The sequence below is a fragment of the Humulus lupulus genome, chromosome 5 (genome assembly GCF_963169125.1).
Source record: "Humulus lupulus chromosome 5, drHumLupu1.1, whole genome shotgun sequence".
In the NCBI taxonomy this organism is placed as follows: Eukaryota; Viridiplantae; Streptophyta; class Magnoliopsida; order Rosales; family Cannabaceae; genus Humulus; species Humulus lupulus.
Window position 1 is genome coordinate 45741137 of NC_084797.1, and position 21199 is coordinate 45762335.

Sequence of the window (21199 nt, forward strand, 5' to 3'; positions counted from 1 at the left end):
TTGATCCTCGCTTGAATCCGAGTCCTAGAACTCAAGTTACCTTCGAAAATGTGATCGGGAGACGAAAAGGAAACTTAGAGGGTGAGAGAATGAATGTAACGCCCTACTTCCTTAGAGCCGTTACAAGGTGAGTTTTAAGACAAAATAGTGTGCAATGAACTCGCTAACCGAGGTTTTGAAACAAAAGTGTGACTAATTAAAAGTTAAGGCTGTAATCTTAGAAAAATGCGTTGTTTCAATAAAACTTCTAGTATTAAACATTTGGGATCCCAAAATAAGGTTTGAAAACTATTTACATCTTAAAATAAGTTTACAATTGATCAGTTATAAAAATCATAGATTATTACAGCTATTTTCGAATAAACCCCCAACCAAAGCAGTCGGGCAGGCCAAACATGTACCCGTCGCTTCACGCTCTCCGTACTCATGGTTGGTTGACTCAGTCTTTGCCCTTACCTGCAACACGGAGCACCCGTGAGCCGAAGCCCAGCAAGAAAACTCATGCAGTTCATAACATATGCAAAATATACAGTTAATCATATCAGATAGTCCACAGATAAACAAGTCAACCATTAGACTAAGCAAACACGGCCATGCCGCCCCAGAACCCTTACCATAGCCTGGGGTCTCGGTCCTCACCATAAGGATCTCACATGTATCCTCTGGGTCCTACCCTGACTATAAGCATCCCATGTGCTAAGTGTTACTTCCGGCCCCGCTGCCGTTCTCGGCCTTGCCGCCCTCGGCCATAACCGTTCATTTCACTATAAATATATATAGCATAAATCAAACAACATTCAAACAAATATCAATTCATTTAAATCTGCACCCTAACATGTAATGCAATATAGGGCCGTGCCCTGCAATCATCTCATCATGCAATATAAGGTCGTGCCCCGCAATCACACTATGGGCCCACGCCCTATCCTACGGGTGTTATAGTTTTCTTACCTTTCCATTCAATAGCTTAGATCACCTGACTCCTTGAGCACGATCCCACTCGAGCCTTAGCGCACACCTAGGCACAAACATAGGTCAAAGTCAACACCGAACCCCAAGTCCGAATACCTAGCCTCGGGACCAATCCCGAGCCCCCGGGAAGTCCTAAATCCCAAAAACAAAGTGGCGGAATTGAGCCCCGAACCCTAGGTCAAAATCCCTCATCAAAACCCAAAAATCCACCTCTGTGAACAGTGCAGCGCTACAACGCTCTAAAGAGGGCGCTGTAGCGCTACAAGCAGAACACACCCCCCCAGAACAGGGGCTAGCGCTACATCGCCCACTGACTAGCGCTGTAGCGCTAGTTGCAGCCCAGCAGAACCCAAAAATCGCTTCTTGTGATTTCCTTCAACCAAATCAACCCCAAACTTGTCCAAACCTTTTCCAAACCCAAAATCAAGCTTATAAACATCTCACACTCATCCCAAGCACCCCAAGAACTCAAAACCCAAGCACATTCAACCCAAATCTCAAAATTCACCATGAACAACCCTAAACCCAGAAATTCAGTCAACAACAAAGTTAAAGGCTTAGAATTCTTACCATTGATGCAAATTTCGACCTTGATTCAACCCTAGAACTCCTTAGCTTGTTCATCATCAAAGATTTCCCAGAAATTCCCTAAAATTCCTATCAACTCAGCTCAAAACACAGCTCAAACCATCAAAACCCTTAAAACTGAAATCTCTAAAACTTACCTCAAAAGTTGATGTGTTCTTGCCAAATCTTCAAGTCTAACCCAAGATCTTTGATGCTCAGCCTACCATTGCTCTCCACTAAGCTTTGCTCCAAGAAAAATGGAGAGGAATGGTGCAAAAATGCACAAACCGATCCTTTGGAAAACCCCTATGTTTTTCTCTCTTTTCTTTCTTTCCTTTTTCTTTCTTTTCTTTCTTTCTCTCCACAACCAACACTCTTTCTCTATAAATCCCACTAAGTGTATAAAGCCTCATAAATCAACCTTCTAAAAGCCAATTGACCAAAACGCCCTTCCTATTAACTCTAAATCCTTTTGTCCAAATAGTGCAATTTTAGTCATTTTACTCAATTCCCGCTAATCCTCAAGTGTCTCCAATATTTTCCCGTTGCTTTCCAACACCTGATAAACCACCAAATAAGTATCCCCCATCATCAAAATAAATCTCAATCTATTCTCCGAATTCCTGTTCATACCCCCAGGCTCACCCCGAGCCAGGTATAAATTCCCGTCATGACTTTCCGCTAGCCTGCTCACTGGGATCGCCTCAAGTCACAAATCACTGATGCACCCACATACCACTGTGGTCTCAACAATCATCACATATCAATGCAGTTATGCCCAACATGGCCAAAATTACAATTATGCCCTTCTAACACGATCCGGGCCTACATGCATACTAATATACCTAGTCATGCATCTCAGATAAACAAATTGTCATATAACATGCTTTAAATCATAACCATGCATTTAATTCATAAAAATCACACATAAATCCCATCATGCCCTCCTGGCACGCTAATCAAGGCCCTTAAGCCTTATTAGCTAATTTGGGTCGTTACAATGAACATAATGTTCTTTTTGTTCTTTTAAAAGGTTACTTCAAGCTTAAGTAGCCTAAACCATATCCTAACACTCGGGGTCCCAAAAACACCCCCGGTGACAAAATAGTCAAAACCTCCCGAATTTCCCCCTGATCTTACTAACTCCCAATTTATCACCAAATATTTATTCCCATTACCCAATAACCCGGTAATACTCTAAATACCCCTTGACTTACTCCAAGTCAAGAATAAATCCTGTTGTGACTTTCCCACTAGCTTACCTCCTAAGATCGTCTTGTGCTGGGTAACCCTGTCATAACCAAATAATAATAAAGCACCACACACATATCACATATATGCCAAATATGCCCGAAATGGCCAAAATATGAAAATCACCCAATTACTCATAAATGGGTTCACATGCATATTTAATACACCTAACACATATATATTATCATTTAATAACATAATAAAGCAATTATGGCCCTCCCGGCCTCCTAATCAAGGTCCTAAACCTTATTAGGAAATTTGGGGCATTACACTTGCTTTGCTTAGCCCCCGACCGGCTGTTGAGCATGGTCTCAAGGTCGGAGTCCATAGTGCCTACATAATCAAATCACATTAGAAAACGAGCTTAAAATGCTAAAATAAGCGTGAGGTAGACAACTAAAGGAAATAAAGACAAGTGACAAGAAAACTAACTGGAACTCTCCCCTGAGCTCGTTCTCGGCGACCAGGTAATCCCCTTATCTTTAGAGGAGGCTGGGGGAGTCCCTTCCCTATACGTGGAAGTTATCCTCAAAAGGTCCTTATAGTCGTTTGTTCCGTATTGGATGGCTATCCCATCCCAAACTTCATTTAGAGTATACATTGTTTGGTATTTCCCCAGCCAGCTATCGAACCTATGGACCCTATCTTCTACCCAAGACTATACATGGAAGTTATCCCTAGAATCCGGGAATAGGATCAGAGTGTCGGGTCTATGTTTAAGAAGGGATGGAGACCACAAGGCTGAGTTGAGAATGACCTTACCTCTGTCACTCAAGCTCGAGGCCTCATCGTTAGCGTCATTCCCCAAGCATGGACTCCTGTGACGACGAGCTTCACTTTGGAGGAAGCTTGTCAGTGGGGAGTGGCACATGCTCCCACATGGTGTACTTCTGGTAGGCGGTGTCATCCATTGACTGGTCCTGCTCTAGAAGACCGCAGGCTCGAAGCTTATCTTCATGAAGAAGATAAGACAGGGAGCGCCTACCATATGGCAGCTGGACTAAAACTTCCTTGTGCTCCTTCATTGCATCCATGGGGGTAGGACGTTGATAATTGGTTGAAGAATCGAATACATTAGCCTAAGTGAAAGTCGAGCATGAAAGAAAAGGGGGTAATATACTTACAGATTCGTCTGAATGAATAAAACTTTGAAGGAGGTAGGCCGTCTGTCCAAAAGAACGCCAGCTTGAAGTTGGGAGGATGGTTGGGCATGTCCTCGAAGATCTTCTTCTCCTTGGGATAGCTCGATAGGTAATAGAAGCCATCCCCTCCCTGAGCTCAGGAGGGGTTACTTTTCAAGCAAAAGAGATACATGATCTCCTTTGGTGAAGGTCCTTCCCACTTCAGTTCGTGGTATAATGACCTTAGGACTGACAAGACCCTGTATGAATTGGTATAGAGTTGGAAGGGCGCGAGCCCAACAAAATCCAGAAAGTCCTTAAAAAAGGACTTCAAGGGCAATAAAGCCCTTGCCCTCATATGCTCGCGACTCCAGGCTGCGAGCTTTAGTTTATTGTCAGGACGGCCATCTCCCGGGGTGTAGCAGCTTCATTCGTTGGAGGTAGGAGCTTGACACCTCAGCGAGCCTAACAGTCCTAGGCCGTGGCGAGCCAAGATGTTGGTGATTTGTCCTAACGAAGAAACTGAGCTCCAATAATGCTCGGCCTCAAAAAATTCCTCCCTCGAGGCAGGAATGGTAGATGGTTGCGAGGTGGATGGGCGATTCGATGTCTCCATCAGTGAGAATATGAGATCACTCGGCTTGAAGGCAACCATTACTTTGAGCTTGGGATTGAGAGGGATTGATCTAAGCTCGGGGTCCGAGTCTGGATAGATTGCGGCCCAAAGTTTTTTCCTTTTCCTCTCTTCAACCTCATCGATTTGACGTCGGAAGTGAGCTCGAATATCTTCTTGCTCACACCTCATTTTGTGCTTGCGAATGAGCCGCTGATTTTGAGTGAAGAGAAATTTAGGGCTTGGAGTTGTCAGAGAGTAGGGAATTGTGAGCATTGACCCCCACCATTTTTCAAAATTCTGTGACATCTATCAAGAAAGAAAATGGTGAGGGCCAGGCATACAAGAAATAAAGGATAAAATTCAAGATAGGTTCGAGCTCGAATGCTCGAAACCACGAAATAAGCTTGATTGAAATCTCGAAAGAACATGATCGAACTTAGAAGAAACCCGAGCTATTGAAGAGGTTGGACTTCGAGCATGTATTTGACGTGAAGGGGGGAAAGTGGATTTATTTTAAAGAATCCCGAATTTTCAGGAAAAAAGTTGATGGTTACTCAAAAGAGGTGATAATTTTTGGGGAATGTGCAATTTAAAACCCTAATTCAGTATCCCATTTCTTGGTCTACACGATACGTTAACCGCATTCTAAAAAAATAACAGCAAAAGAAAAAGCTATATTTGCATCCTCTACTCAAAATCTGGGTTTGAAACCCATGATATCAGAAGAACCCAAAATCTACGTAGTATCGGCTAAACACATTCTAGTAAAAAATGGTAAATGTGCCTACGGTGCAACAGAAACACAAAAATACATGAAGGAAAAATACGTATAACCATATGGAATCAAGAACAGAGACTTACACACGGTGGCCAGTGGATACAGGGAAATTGACGATCGAAGGAGTTGTTGCACGAAAGCTTTCATGGAGTTGTAGACGCCAAGAGATTTTTGTTTTCTCGGTTTGGAGAACATGCAAGGGCAAGACAATATTTGGGTTCTTGTTTTTCTTTTTTCTCTTTGAAAGCTTGAAATTGAAAGTGAAGAAGGAGAGGAGATGAGAGGCTATATATATATATATATATATGTAAATCCCAAAAGGAGGCCAAAGGTCGGGCTAATCTGGGTCATTGGCCAGATTTCGTATCTGATTTGACGGTCGGGTACAAATGTGGTGATAGTGGCACAAAGTTGGCAGGCGAATGGACGTGGGCATGGTACAAAAGCACTTAAGTACTCTGGTTGAGCAACCCCTGGCTGTCGCGTGTCCACTCTTGAGTACATTTAATGGTACAGTTTCCAAGGAAGGCAGTTCAAAAGTTTCCTTCTCATAGGATTTGAACTAATACATTTGACGGGGAAAAATGTTACACCCAGATTTCGAGGTTGAGGAATTACGATCCCGAAATCTAGGCTCGTTAGGTGTAAGCTCGAAATAATTACGGTCGTCATATGATCCTTCAGTCAGACCATTTTACTGTAAATGACGACGACCTCGAAAGCTCGAGGAGTGTGTAGCCTCGAATATGCTCTGAGCTCGCAGCAGCCATGGTTCGACATTTGTATATATTTCCTGAGGCTTCTCTTGCCTTCAGACAAGATGGTTCGAGCTCGAGAAGTGTAAGCTCGAATGTGATGACTTCGTCAATGGTTACTTGTTATAAGCACAAGTGAAGTAAAATGACGAGCTCGTGATAAGGGAATAGTCTCGGAGATGTAATAGATTTCGTATCTGAGCTAATTGGTTACATATGAATGTATTTATTGTTGTAACATCCCTATGTTCAAGGGATATTATATAATTTGTTAACCAATCACACATTTTATTGGATGTTTCCGTGTACGTAGCAAATAATGCATTAAATGACAATATATTATTTGATTTACAGAATATCTTCTTGAAATATGTGGGAACGAATTCTGAAACATTCTCTATAAATATAGAAGGAAACTTCATTTGTAAGGGACCGAAATCTTGAGATCTTGAGGGAAAACTCTGGGCAACTATTCTCTGTAAAGTTTCCAGAAGACTCTCAAACGCTAATAACACAGACTCGTGGACTAGGCAGATTTAACTGCTGAATCACTTAAAAAAGATCCTATTTTCATCTTCTTTCATTTCCTCTGATATATTCTTGTTTAATTGCTCTCCTTTTCAAGTTGACGAAAAATGGCGTCAACATATATATTTATATATAAATTTTTGTTCGTTTTAAATTTTTTAATTAAATAATTAAAATTTAATCAAATAAACTTTTTAAATTCATTACTTTTAATTTAGAATTTCTTAATATTTTATTATATTGAATATTTTTTCTAAAAGAAAATTAGAAAAAAAGTATTTAAATCTAAAATTAAAATTACCATATATAATATATAAATCAAAACATAAAAAATAACAAAAGTTAAATTATTATGAGCACTAAATTTAAAACTAATAAACAACATCAAATAATTTACTTTAAAACTAGAATGCATCATATTATTATATGTAAAAAAGTTTGTATCTAACATATTCTTGGTTTAATGATATTTTCAAATAAAAATTATAATATTATTTATTTCTTTTAAGACTATATACAATATTTTAACTTAATTTTTTTATATTATTTGTGTCATTCTTTTATAATATATAATTTTTTTAAAATTTTTAATATAATTAAAAATATAATAATTGTTAAATATATGACATCGTTTGCATTGCACGTTCCTTATAATTAAAAAATATAATATTTTTTTATGTTGTTTCCAATGGCTAATATGTTATCTCAGTTGTTGGGATGGTACCATCACAATACTGATCTTATGAATTTCACGTTTTCATTAATTAATAACCAAATAAAAATACCAAACAATAAGGTTAAAATTGCACTGTAGTCTTGCCTTTGAATGTGAATTAAATGGAACTCCAAGTTTATTTATTCCTAGACCCTTTTGTATATATTCATCCACATTCAAACCTTATATTTTAACCAAGTTTTAGTAATAATATGTATAATAACAACACAACTTCCTTGAATACTCATAGTAGATTAGTTAAAATAGCTAAGAAAAAAATCTTAAAAAGTCCAAAAATACTCGTGCATCAAATGAGCTATTTTACCTTATGATAATTTTTTAGCTAAATGTAGCTAAAATTGTCTAGTTTTTAGTGCTACTTCAAATACTTTTTAAAAAAATTTATTCTTTTTTCTCACTTTATCTCTCTACTATTTATTTTTGTATCCTATTTTCTTTCTCACTTTTAAGTTTTTTCTTATTTTAGTTAATAAAAAGTATTAAATATATAGAGAATTTAATGTATGATATAATATAAAAATATGATATAAAATAAATAAAGTAGAATTGTTGTGAGGTATTTTACAAATTAGAGTAGAGAAGCTCGTGTGAGTGCATGAATGTATAATATGTATTAAAATAATTATTTAAAAAAAAAAACAGGAAACAGTGCGCAAGTTACAAGTATGTTGCGCAGGGTGTCTTTTGTGGACGATGCAGATGTAGAAGATTCAAAGTACAGTATTAGGATTAATATGGATGTGGCGTTGCAAACACTACTAACACACATTTTCATGTTTACATCTTTAAATAAATGTATTATATATAAAAAAATGATATAAAAGCTAATTATTTTTTTTAAAAATAGGATAGGGAGAAAAATAATCTTTATAAACAATATCTGGAGTACTATCCAGTCAAAATTCTTTGTCACAACTAAATTATTTAAATACAATATTAAAATCAAATTTATGAGCAACATTATTTCTCATTGATCTAAAGATAATCTAAAACCAATGAATCATCAAGAATTCAAAATGAGGTACTAGAAGCACTTAACATATATATATATATATATAATATAGTGAAACTACTAGTTTGGCTCTATGTTTTGTCTGAATACCCGATTGACCTTTATATTTTATTAAATGACAAATCAGATCCATAGTTTGTAAAAATAATCAAAATAGTACATTGAACCTGATTTTACTCAAACTTATTTTAAATATAACTAAAATACCCTCATGTTTTATTAATTAACAAATCAACTAAAAATATATTTTATAAAAAAAATTAAATTATTTTTAATAAAAAATATTTAAACAAAAAATTAAGATATAAAATTATAAAAAAAAAATCAAATTTAAGATACAAATAAACACGTTCTTTTTCACATTAAAAAAATACACATAATCAAAACAAAACAATTTCAATACACACAATCAAAACAAAACAAAACATGTTCTTGAGTTCATTTTTAAAACACAAACTCAAAACCCAAAATCAAAGTAAAACATGTGCTTAAGTTCGTTCTTCAAACCCTTAAAAATTCAAAATTAAAATAAAACATCTTCTTAAGTTCATCCCTAAAACCTATATTTAAAATTCATATTCAAGATTCATCTCAATATCTATATTCACCAATCATACAAAACCCACATTCATCAATCAATAAACAATTGCAGTAGAAAAATATACTTCTCAGGTTTGTACCAACATTATACAACAACTTCTACCAAAAATATAAAAAAAAATTAATCTTTTAATCAATAAACTAAGACAAAAAAGAGAAGAAATCAACTACCTTTCTCTGTCTATCTTCTCATGCCATGTCTTTTCTTTCTCCCAGACCATATCTCTTTCTTGCATAAAAACTCTAAAATTAGATCTCACCGGAGACCCATTCTCCTCACCTCGAGTTTGCCTCTACCAGCTCCAAAGAATGTCTTCCTAACCTCGAGTGTGCTTCTGCCGTCTTCGTTAGCTGACAGCTGTCAATCTGAAGGTGAAGCCATGTTGTTGACTTGAAAAAGAAGAAAAGGGAAATTTTGGTAGAAACTCTGTCACAACAAACCCAAACCCAAACCCAAAGCTCTATCGCACATTTTGGTAGAAGACTGAAGCTCCTCCTCGAACCACGAAACCAAAGATTCGTCGCATATCTGCGTAAGACACCAAAGTTCCAAATTAAAGTATTTTATGATAGGTAGGTTAAAATTTTCAATATCTTTTTTTAATTACATAAAAAAATCACATCATAAAAAATTATACAATCTAATAATTTTTGAACCCTGTGTTTTGTAAAATAGTTCAAATAGATTCCTAAACCTAATTTTGATGAAGTAAAAAATTGAATATGACAACAGAGTTGTTAGGCAAAATGATTGTGCTTTTGTTCTGAATTGATAGTATTGTGAATTATTTGTGATTTTAGTTCAAAAAACTTTGAAAAAAATCGGGTTTAGGAGTCTATTTGAACAATTTTATAAAATTTAAGGTCTAAAATATAATTTATCAAAATATAGGGTCCAAATAGATACAAAAACATGATCCAAAAAAGTATAACCTTAAAGGAATACAGTTTTGATACAATGATATTTTTAAATATTTTATGATAAATAAAATAAAATCGAATGATTAGAATACCCAATAAAAGGATATTACCTTTATGGTTTTAAAAAACTAATAGTTGCATAATTTATAGGATGTATATTGTCACACCTAAATAATACTAATTTTTCAATTTTGTTAACATTTTTTGTAACAATTTTCTTGTAATATAATTTGTTATTAGTTATTGTACATCTTTGCATATATTTTTTTACACAGATTATATATATAAATATATATATATATAGGAGAGACTTAGTACAGACAACAATTTGTCTACACCGGTGTTGATATATCCTTGCCGTCCATATGATAAAAATTTGAGTAAATGGAATGCAGATAAATGGCTGGCACACAGGTTATTATGCTCCCTCCCACACTGAAGCCTTTTGTCTAATCTATTATTGTCAATGTTCTGGAAATTTTCTGGATGTCATTTGCAGGCTTTTAAATGTTTGGGATAGCTTATAATATAGACGTTATGCTGCCGAAATTTTGGTAGAGTTAGGTGGAAGCTAGTGTTGCCAATGAGGCAGTTGAGGAGAATGAAGATGTAGATGAGATGGTTGACGTCGTTGACGATTTCATCTTACCAACAAAAGTAGACGAAGAAAATGGTGTGTCTGGCAGTCGAATGGGACAATATTATGACGAGTTGTTCGACGAGATTGGGGATGAGTTGTATTCAGGTTCTAATTGGATATCATCCTTAAACTTTTTGGCGAAGGTGATGCATCTGAAAGTTAGGGGGAAGTGGCCAAACAACTCTTTCGATGAATTGTTGAAGTTACTAAAGTTTGCATTTCTAAAAGATAATAAATTTCCTCCAACACACTACGAGGCCAGAAAGAAGTTGAGTAAGTTAGGGTTAGGATATCAATCAATCCAAATTTGAAAACATGATTGTTGCTTATTTTATAATGAGCATGGAAGCAAAGATTCATGTCCTGTGTGTGGGAGAATTCGATGGGTGTAATGCCCCAAAGTCCCTAATGTGGTTTAATGGTTGGATTAGTAGGCTGGGAGGGTCATAATTGATTTATTATGCCATTAGACTATTATATGCATGTTTATGTGAATTATATTATAATATGATGTTAAATGCATTCATGTGGGTCCACATTTTATCACAGGGGAATTTTGGTAATTTGGCACGTTGAGGGCGTAATTGTATATTTGTATGCATGCCGTTGATTTATTGTTGAGGCCACATTATAATGTGGATTTATTCAAGCCATTCGGCATGAGACGATCTTTGTCTGCAAATTAGCGGTTTGGTCATAACTGGATTAAGTTCGGGACTCGGGGTGAGTCTCGGGGTAATTTGGTGATTAGAGTGTTGCCAGGAATTAAAGGGTAACAGGATATGAATTATTGGTATTTGAGAATTTTGGGAACAACGGGAATTGGAGGGTGTTAATTATGATTAATGAAATAGGCGGGAAAGGACGGTTTTACCCTTGGGGGCCTTCAGAAAAATTTATTTTACCTAGGGGCAAAAAGGTCTTTTCACCTTAAGATTTATATAAGCCATTGAAGGCTGTAGAAGTTGGCAAAAACAGAGCAGAGAAAACATCTCTCCCGTACCTCTTTTCTTCTACTTTTTATTTTGGATTTTTAAGCTCTTCTTGAGGATTCAAGCTAGGGAAGTGGATCTCGAGGGATTTGGATTGTGTTCCACCAATGAAGAGGATCCTAAACTGAGCTTAAGGTAAGTTTCTAGCCATGAAAACTCTAGCTTTGCCCTGTTTTTGGTTTGGTTTTCATCTTGGTTTTCTAGATTGGTTAAAGGGAATTGATGGGAGTTTTTGGCTAGGGTTACTTGGGTTGTGATGCCTAGGACATATGTAGATGGTTTTTGAGTTCATTTGGGACTTAAAATGAGGTTTGGAAGCTTTTGGTTCAGGTTGGAAATGGTGGAGTCGAAGGGGGAAAGTTTCAAGGCCATTATGGCTGGATGTAGCGCTACAACGCCCATAAGTGGGCGCTACAATGCTACTCAGGGAGGATTCTGGTCTGTCTTGAGCGCTGGGGCGCTAGGGGGGTAGCGCTACAGCGCTACCCTGTTCCATCAGATTCCTGTTTTGGGCATTTTTAAGGGTTTTTGGCCCGGGGTTTTAATTCGTAAGGCTCGGGATCAAATCTACTCACCGTTTGGGTACAATTCGGGGTCCAGAGAGTGAGGTTTAAGTCAAGACCCTCTTATTGTTGATTTTCATTAATGGAGGTTATAATTGATTATGATTAGGTAACCGCTAATGAATCAAAAGGTTGATCATTCACAAGGGTCGTTCTGTTACTATTTCTCACTCAAACCAGAGGTAAGAAAACTGCACCCCATATGTGACTTGCATGGTTATTATTAAGGCATGTTGAGTGTTTAAATGTGGACATTGATTGTATATCAAATGCTTAGCAAATCTTGCTCACTTGTGCATGGCACTGACTAAATAGTCAGAATTGGCAATGGTGTCAGTATTAACTGTGAAGTTGTGACTCATTAGTCAAGTTCGGCAGTAGTACTGAGCACTGGTCACATGGTATTGACTAATAAGTAAAGAACGGTCTTAGTTTGTTTAACGCAAGCCGAAAAATATTAGATCTAATCGACATCTGCATTGAATGACTCAAATGAGCATTAATGCTTGACCGACCTCAAGTTCGATGAAAACTAAAAGCACTTGTCTAGCCTATGGATAGTCACTTAGAGCCAGGGCCAAAGAGCCCAGGTGACTGCTTCATCATATGGATATGGGTGTTGAGCCCGAAGTGACTTACCCAACAGTCACTCATTTGATTGGAGTCAGGGCCGGAAGGTCCAGGTGACTGGATTGTCACATGGCTGTGGGTGCTGAGCCCCGTAGTGACTTGCTCTTCAGTCACTCATTATGGTTAAAATAACCTCAAGTGTTAAATCACTCATCTGATTAGAGCTATACGCTCCTTCATGGTTAACATAGCCACAAAGTGATATTCACTCAACTGTTCAGGGCTATAAGCTCTGTATGATTATCAAGATCATCATTTGATATTATATACATGCAGTATTGAGTTTTCTTGCTGGGCTTTGGCTCATGGGTGCTATGTGGTGCAGGTAAAGAGAAAGAAAAGCTCACCCAGCCTTGAGTGGAGAGCTTAGGTGGTGATGTGTACATATGCGGCCGCTTGACTACCACGGCCAAGGATTTTCTCGGAGGAACTAGGGGGTTTACCCTATTTTTTCCGGTTAGGTCGGCGGGTTGTAAATTTTAAACTGTAATGACCATTTTGGATTGTAAATAACTTGTAAACGTTTTTTATGGGCCCATGAACAGTTTTATGTTTTAAATAAAATATATCATTTCCTTTTGATTGGTTTTTCACCTTAACCTATTAATAACACTTAGATGCATGTTTATAACCAAAGAACTCGATTAGCGAGTTAAGCACGGTTTAAAGTTCACAGTAACTGTCTTAGAGTAACCAGGGCGTTTCAATGGGTCAATGAAAAGAAGAAGGGGAAAATGTTCCACATAAGGTGATGCATTACGTTCCATTGACTCCCAGATTAAAGCGGATGTATAGTTCAAGGCATACAACTAATGACATGTTATGGCATCATACTGGGAGATCAAAAGAAGATGGGGTGATGCGTCATGCGGTTGATGGGTGTGCATGGAAAGACTTTGACACCATACAACTTGATTTTGAAAAAGATCCCAGAAATGTCCTTCTAGGCTTGGCTTCCGATGGGTTTAATCCTTTTGACAACATGAGCTTATCGTACATCATGTGGCCTGTGATTTTGACGAACTACAATCTCCCCCTGGATGTGCATGAAGGAGGAGTATTTTACGTTAACTCTCCTTATTCCTGGGCCAAAATCACCGGGTAAAGACATGGATGTATTCCCAGACCCTTGGTGGATTTGTTAAAACAATTGTGGATTAACGGGGTCGACACAAGAGATGGCAAAAGGAATGAATTTTTCAAGATGCGTGCAGCCCTTCTGTGGATAGTTAATGAGTTCTCTGCTCGTAGTAGCTTTTCTAGTTAAAGCGGGCAGGGATACAAAGCATGTCCAACCTGTAATGAAGACACCACTTCCATCCAAGTGATTGGTAAGACATTTTATGTCAGTTATAGGTGATTCTTGAGGAGTATTCATAAGTATAGAAGGCACAAAGAATTTGATGGAAAAGTTGAGAAAAGAAATACTCCACAATAGTTTACTTGTCAACAAATCTTAGATCAACATGACAGATTTGTAAGGGTGAAGTAGAAGTGAGGTGCAGAGGAAAGTAGTTGGAGGAAAAAAAAGTATTTTCTATGAACTTGAAAACAGGAGTTCAAATCAGTTAAAACACAACCTAGATGTGATGCATGTCGAGAAGAATGTGTGCGATGGTCTCCTTTGAACTTTGTTCGATATTGATAAATCTAAGGACACCACTAACGCAAGGCATGATTTAAAGAATACAGGGAAAGGAAATCATTGTGGATTTATGAGGATGCCAATAAAAGGTTAATGACACTGCATGCTCCATATGTGTTCCCTCCTGAAGAGAGGCAAGATTTTTGTCAATTTTTTAAAGGAGTAAAGTTGCCCAATGGTTTTTGATCTAATCCGAAGAAAAAATTCACAGACAGCGACTCAAACATTGTTGGGTTGAAGTCCCATGATTGTCATGTGATAATGCAACGATTACTTGCAGTAGGTGTTCATAATTTTTTACTAGAATCTATATCCACTACCATTTTGTGTAATTTCTTCAAAAAATTGTTCTCTAGGACACTAAACATTTCTGATATGGAGAAAGCTAAGGATGACTTGATTATAATTTTATGCAAGTTGGAGTTGATTTTCCCTCCAGCATTCTTTGACATAATGATCTATATGGTTTTCCACTTGCCTGATGATGCTATATTGGGAGGACCCGTATTTATGAGGTGAATGTATCTTTTTGAAAGATACATGAAAAAATTAAAGCTCTTCCTAAAGGGTCTATAGGATATGTTGCAGATAAGGCTTTGACATTTTTTTCAATGTATTTCAAAGGTGTGGAAATAAAATTTAATCAGCCTGATCGTAATAAAGATGCACCATATGTAAATTGACACCTCACAGTGTTTGAATATCAATGTCGTCCACTTAGTAAGGGAATTACCGTGCCCCATGACGAAAATACTCGAAATAAAGCTGAGTGGTTCATATTGGATAATTCACCAGAAACTGAAGTTTATTTAGAGTAAGTACAACATTAATTTACTGTAACGTCTCAAATTACCTAATAAGGCTTAGAGCCTTGATTAGGGGGCCAGGATGGAAATTTATGGAATTATATGTTTATGTGAGATATATTTGTGTGTAATTATGTGATTATGTGAGTTCTATGATAATATGACTAGATATGCATGTTTAGGTGTATTAAAAAAGCATGAGGACCCGTTTCTTATTAGAAGGGAAATTTTCGTAATTTTGCCTGTTATGGGCATAAATGTATATATGTGCATATATGCGATATATGTGAGAGACCACATTATTATGTGGGTTTAATTGGGTTACTCGGCACGAGACGATCCTAGGGAGAAAGTTAGCGAAAAAGTCACAAAGGGACCCAATACCCAACTCGGGGTGACTCAAGGGGTATTTTGGGAATATAGTGCATTACCGGGTTATCGGGTAACAGGAATGAATATTCGAGGATATATTTGGAGTCAGTGAGAATAGGAGGGGATATCGGGAATTTTGACCATTTTGTCCTTGGGGACGTTCTTGGTACCCCGAGCCCTCAGGATTTGCTTAAGGTTACTTGAACCTTAAATAAACCATACACAAACAAAACACTAAGAAAAACACTTGAACACTCAACCCTCTCTCCTCTCCCAACCGACTCTCCCTCTCTCTCTCAAGTTTGGTGGATTTCTTGAGGAAGCAAAGGGAATTGAAGGCTTGAATTTGTTGCAGCTAGGAGGTCATTAAACACAACTTAGGTAAGCCTTAGTCCCTATTTTAAGTTGAATTCTGTCATGATTTCCTAGAGTGATTGAGGTGTTCTTGAGCTTTGTGGCTCAAGTGGTTGATTGTGAGTTTTGATGAGTTTTTAGTCAAGTTTTAGGTTGGGTTTTGTTGCTGGTATCATGTTGATGTTATTCTGGGGAATTAATTATGGTTCTAGGGATTGTTTGGGAGGATTTTGGTGGATTTTTGGCTAAGGAAAAATAAGGGAATTCTGGGTTCGTAGGGTCGGGTCCCGGCCTTGTTCTTGGGGTGCCACGACCCATGTGAACCAAGGCCATGTGGGGGGCTTCTGTTTTGGAGGCGCGCCACGACCCTCAAGGGCAACTCGCGACCCGTGTCCTGATTCCAGGTAGGAGGGCCTTCTGTTCTGGGAGGCACGCCGCAGTCCTTAGGGGCAAGTCGCGACCCGCCTTGGCGTCTTTGGCCACCTTATGTCTTCAGTAATGGGAACTCAAACCTAAGGGCTCGGTATCGATTCTACTAGCTGGTTTAGTAAAATTTGATGTCCCGGAGGCTAGGACTCAGTCCGGAAGCCTTTAATTTCTCGTTATTGACGAAATTCCATATTAAAGTTGTGACTAGGTTATCGCTAGGGGCTTGGAATCGGGATTGTGCTCGAGGGTCGTTCTTATTATAGTTTGTATTTGGACCTGAGGTGAGAAAGTTACACCCAATACGTGATATATGTGATTAGGGCTTGGGCCTCTGAGAATGAACGTGATTTAGTTAAGCTTGTGCTTGTTGATTAAACATACTTGAATACTCCATTTCTGGCTAAGTGTTATATGATTGTTCGCATGGTCTGCGTAGTTAGGGGTTGTCCCTGTTAAGGAACATGGTTATTACTATGTTTGCATTTAATTGACGGTGTTATATAATTAATATGTATGCATACTTGTAGTGTCTGAAGTATGCTTATCTGTATATGTATCTGTATCTGAACACCTGGCTCAGGACTTGAATTATTTGTCAAGGGAGGCAATAGCGCACTGCGCGCTGGATGAAAGGCTTAGGCCCAATGAAGAACGTACTATTACGTTGGCCAACCCTATAGTCGTTGGAAAAAAAAGTGCTTGGCTAGCTCTATGGCTAGTTACTCTGAGCTAAGGGCAAGGGCCCAATGTGACTTTATGGTCACGTAGCTAGGGCATAGGGCCCCGGGTTGACTCTATGGTCAACTATTTAGGGCAGCGGTCCCCAGAATGATCCAATGATCATTTATTTGTAATTGTATGCATGCATGAGTAGGTTATTACTGATGGGCATGCTAGATAAGTGTTGGAATATGTATTTACAGTTCATGCACATGTTTAAGTTTTCTTGCTGAGCCTTGGCTCACGGGTGCTATGTGATGCAGGTAAGGGAAAAGCAAAGCTTGAGCAACCATGAGTTGGAGAGCTTCGGTGGCAGTGTGTACATATGCAGTTGCTCGTCCACCACGGCCGAGGATATCTAAGAGGAACTAGGGTCGTATCCCTTATTTTTCTGCTTAGGTCGGCGATTATACTTTTGACTTGTATATACCCCATTTAAACATCTGTTTGTACTATTTTGGGATCCCATGTATGTATTAAACTTTTAAATGAAAAATCAACAGTTCTTTTTACCAAAAAATTTAACCCTAACCCTTGAAATTAACCTTATTTACACGTTTATGTCTAAATGACTTGATTAACAAGTCTGATACTATTTATAATACACAGTGTGAAAGTCTTTGAGTGGGAGGACATTACAACTTAGTATCAGAGCTGCCAAGGTTTAAGGGTTCCTGAATACTAGCCGGCATATACTGTAACGACCCAAAATTGCTAATAAGGCTTAAGGGCCTTGATTAGTGTGCCAGGAGGGCATTAATAGAATAATTGTGATTAAATGGGTAATTATATGTTTAGTAATGTTTATATGATAATTGTTGGTATTATGTGGTAATATGAGATGAAATAAATATGTGATATATGTGAGAACCAACTTATTATGTGGACAGGTTCGCTGAGCACAACTCAAGACGATTCTAGGGTCAGATAGCGGGAAAAGTCTCAACGGGGCTTAAGATATGACTTTGGATAAGTCGAGGGTACTTTTAGATAGCGGGTATGGATTTGGACTATCGGGTCATGAAAATACATTTATGGAGACATATTTGAGGTTAGGATGTCTAGGCGGGAGTATTGGGGGATTTTACCATTTTGGCCTCGGGGACGATTCCGGCACCCCGAGCCTCAGGATTAACTTAACAGGTAAGTTAGACATAAGGAAGCTTTTAGAAGAAAAACACAAACTAACTAAGAGCCTTTACCTCAGCTCTCCCTCACGCTCAAGGGAAAACAAAGGAAAGAAAACACAGAAAACAGGGGAACAAGCTGGAATTTCTGAGATTGGTGGTAAGGATTAGGAGGTTTAGCTCAGGAGTAAATCAAGAATTAAAACAGGGATTAAGGTAAGCATCTGATCTTCTTTTCTGTGGTTGAATTCTGAGTTCTAGCTGGGTTTTGGTTAAGTGTTGAAACAACTATGGTTTTGATGTTTTAAGGTATAATTAAGAAGGAAACTTGGGAACTTAGCTGGGCTATGGCTGGGTGAAGTGATTCAACAGCAAAGGTAAGTTTCAACTCCTGGTTTAGAGGTTTTAAATTGGGTTTGAATGGCTAGTTTGAATGTTTATAGCTCTTGGGTTTCAGAAATTGAAAAGAGAAGATTAGAGTGTGTTATGCTATGTTTTCCGTGGAATTATGTTGTTTAGATCATGCTAAAGAAGTTGGGATTAATTGGTGAGGAGTTGGGGAGCTTTGGGATGGTTTAAGGTGAGGTTTCAGGCTTAGAAATGGTGTAAATTCTGGGTTCGAAAAGGAGGGTCGCGACTTTGTTCTAGAGCGCTGTGGCCCTAGCATGCAAAGGAGCCAAGGAGGCTCGACCAAGGGAGAGCGCCGCGGCGCCCAAGGCAAGGGCCGCAGCACGTTTGTGGTTCAGCGTGGGTGTGGTTCTGTTTTAGGGAAGGGCCGCGGATAAGCTTCAGGGGCCGCAACCCTTAGTTGCACACATGAGTTTTTGAGGGTTTTAGGCACGGGAAGGTGGTCTAGTGTGCTCAGGTTTGGTTTCACCACCGTGCTTGATGGGATTTGGAATCCCGGGGGTTAGTTTTGTAATTGGAAACCTATATTGGAGTATTAATGGAACCCTATACTTTGGTTGTGACTAGGTGATAAAGGCTTAGGCTGGGGAATGGATCGTGCTTGAGAGGCGTTGCTCATAATTCAATAACTGCACAGACTAAAGGTAAGAAAACTGCACCTGGTTGAAAATATGTGATGGGACTAAGGGCTCCCTATTGCAAATGCTTGAAAAGATGGTATTATGCCATGCAAGCCATTTAGTGAACCAACGACCTAAGGGTGCCAAGGGTTTCACTAGTGCACAGGGCGCGGCTCGGCCACTAGTAGCCGAGGACAGCTTATTATGCACTGAGCTCGGTTTTAGCGGGCCGGAGTCAGTGGGTTAAACAGAGGGTGCGGCCTAAGTCGTCGGCCCTGAATATTATGTGATATGAGTATTATATGTGATAGAATGTATCTTGAAATGGATTGTATATGCTAAATATGTTTTGAGGATTATCTGATGGGAATACATGCACATTTAACTATTTGTCTGTTATCATTGTTTGAGTTGTTTATGATGTTTTCTTGCTGGGCCTTGGCTCACGGATGCTACGTGGTGCAGGTAAAGGCAAGGGCAAATTAGATCAGCCCTGATTGGAGAGCTCAGTGAGCAGAATGTACATAGCCAGGTGCTCGGCCACCACAGTTGAGATCCAAGTAAGGACATGGAACCTAAAGAGTGTCTGTTTTTCCTTAGTATGGCTAGTGGATATTCATGTACTTTTGGGAGTCTGTAAATTTATTCTAACTTGGTTTTCATATGGGATCCCATGTTTACTATAGTTTAAATATATGAAATGAGTCTTTTGAGACCGAAACCTTTTTAACCATAGCTCTTACATGTTTAGTGACACATTTTGAAAATAATGACTTGGTTAGCAAGTCTTGCACCTTTATAAGTACACAGTGTAACGGTCTTGGCTATCCTGGGTGTTACAACTTGGTATCAGAGCGTCCTAGGTTTAAGGGTTCCTGAAGATAGCCTGGACATGTACATTCGATGCTAGAGAGAAGCTCAAGTCATGGTTTGGTAATGTGTATATGTGTGCTTATGTGCCTGAGATGAGCTATGTATGTTGTTATTCTCTTAATTGCTAGGAAGCATGAGATACTGATAGGGCTTGGCCCTTGACTGCTGTGTGAAAATATGGAGGCATGCTTATTAACATTGCCGTGCATGTAAATGAGTATATGGATGATTAATTGTTTCTGGTGCATGGATGCTTATATGTGTTGGTTACCTGTGGTTAATTATGCTCTATTGATGGGTTTTGGAGAAACTTTTACCCTGTCACCATGGTCTGACCGCCGAGTCGTTATTTGCAGATTGACTTGGACAGCTATGCGTCCGAGAAAATCTGAACGACTAGCCGGCACTAGGTCCGAGACCGGTAGTGATGATCAGGGCCAGACTCCCTCGCCAGTCCCTGAGAACTGGCAGCAGTTAATGGCAGAGATGCAGGCTCGATTACTGAGCCAGGATGAGCAGTTTCGTATTCTACGACAGCAGGCTCCTTCAGGGGGTGCTGCCCCTATAGTACCACTTGCAGTGGTACCAGTTGTGCAGCCTGGGGAGGTTGTTAACAAGTGGGGACAGTTATATGAGCGGTTCAGGAAGCAGCAACCCCAAGTTTTTTAGGGTGGGCCAGATCTGCTGAAAGCCGAGCAGTGGCTAAGTATGATTACAGTAATTCTAGATTTTATGAGAGTCGAGGGGCAGGATAGAGTGGCATGTGCCAATTATATGTTGAGGGAGGATGCCCGCATTTGGTGGGAAGTGGCATCGCAGACTAGAGATGTTACCACTTTGACTTGGGAAGGTTTCAAGGATTTTTTTGGCCAGAAGTACTACAATGTTGCTCTCAGGGCAGCAAAGGTCAATGAGTTTGTGGGTTTGGTGCAGGGCAACATGACTGTTACTGAGTATGCCGTGAAATTTGATAGGCTCGTGAAGTTTGCACCAGATCTTGTGCCTACTGATGCTGCTAGGCAAGATCATTTTATCAGGGGCCTTAATTCCATGATAGCCCGGGATGTTAGGATCACAACGGTACCTGGAGGAACAACTTATGCCCAGGTCGTTGAGAGGGCTCTTACCGCTGAGGAAGCGGAGAACAAGATATGGAAGGAGAG